This window comes from Penaeus japonicus, unplaced genomic scaffold, assembly GCF_977035675.1.
Source record: "Penaeus japonicus unplaced genomic scaffold, GWHDUDI00000001_assembly GWHDUDI00000024, whole genome shotgun sequence".
Taxonomy (NCBI): Eukaryota; Metazoa; Arthropoda; class Malacostraca; order Decapoda; family Penaeidae; genus Penaeus; species Penaeus japonicus.
Window position 1 is genome coordinate 29,811,251 of NW_028234426.1, and position 487 is coordinate 29,811,737.

At 35.7% G+C, this 487-nt stretch overlaps 1 protein-coding gene across 1 annotated transcript in view; it reads left to right on the plus strand.

Moving 5' to 3' along the window:
- LOC122258017 (decapping and exoribonuclease protein-like) overlaps nucleotides 1-251 on the plus strand; it is a 12,513-nt gene extending 12,262 nt beyond the window's left edge. The window contains exon 9 of the mRNA XM_086550959.1: nucleotides 1-251. This exon is cut by the window's left edge and continues 1,486 nt beyond it. The gene's annotated coding sequence lies outside the window, so the exon portion shown is untranslated.
- The last annotated feature ends 236 nt before the right edge of the window (nucleotides 252-487 follow it).

Here is a 487-nt window from a genome sequence, read left to right on the forward strand (position 1 = left end):
GTTCCTAAAAGGAGTACTTATTAGTGCTGATTAATATTTAGTTTATGTGATCTTTATTAAATGTGTAGCTGTGATGATTACTTATTTGATATATATTCGTTTTGTAATATCTTAGTATGATGTGCATTTTACTTCTCTTGGTATTAACACTGCTATTGTAACAAATAATTCACATGCCGATTGTAAACATGTAACCTTTTTTAAGTTTTCACCACTTTCAATAAACCATGAGTACGTTCTATACACCAGTATCGGTCGTTTTTTTCCCTTAGACTTTGTGCATTTGTGTTCACATGGAATGGAAGTGTAGGGGCCACAATATAAGCAGGTGAAAGTATTTCTGTGGGTGTTATTCCTTACATACGAATAACACCCACAGAAATACTTACAAGACGCCCTTGTAGACTGCCCTTGAATGTCTGGGTGCAGGGATGGCATTTATCGAAAATACGTCAAAGTTTGGCTAAGTGGCCATCAGTGGAACCTT